The sequence below is a fragment of the Penaeus chinensis genome, chromosome 39, assembly GCF_019202785.1.
Source record: "Penaeus chinensis breed Huanghai No. 1 chromosome 39, ASM1920278v2, whole genome shotgun sequence".
NCBI lineage: Eukaryota > Metazoa > Arthropoda > Malacostraca > Decapoda > Penaeidae > Penaeus > Penaeus chinensis.
The window spans coordinates 29,229,941-29,230,356 of record NC_061857.1 but is presented as its reverse complement, the minus strand read 5'-3'; the positions used below and the strand labels follow the sequence as shown (position 1 = coordinate 29,230,356).

The window sequence follows — 416 nt, the reverse complement described above, 5'->3', positions numbered from 1 at the left end:
AGAAAATAATCATCAGGAGAAAATAAATGGCTCCCCACTAAGGCACTACAAATTACATTCCAGGGTCCACTTCCCTCCAAGGTAGCCATAGGCCATACTTCATACCAAGTTTTCCAGTGACGGAGTAAACATCTGAGAAAAAAGATACTTTAACTTCGAGTGCAGTGATCATAAGCATATTAATGAACACTGAACTTAATCCAGAACCAGGAGAAAAGCCTGGAACTCATAATGAAATGATTTTTGATTCCCAATCAAATAGAAGACCTAGAGAAAATAGTGATAGCGAACAAGACCCAAATCCCAAGCATCAAAGAAAACACGAAGCCGGCAGGAACAACATGGAAGCTCAATCGATCACATCCGAAGACCCAACAGTAAACAGGCAAGATAACCCTAATGTTATCATTATTAGC

At 39.7% G+C, this 416-nt stretch overlaps 1 pseudogene; it reads right to left on the bottom strand.

Annotated features, from left to right (window-relative positions):
• LOC125046557 overlaps positions 1-89 on the bottom strand; it is a 17,542-nt pseudogene extending 17,453 nt beyond the window's left edge.
• Positions 90-416: the final 327 nt, after the last annotated feature.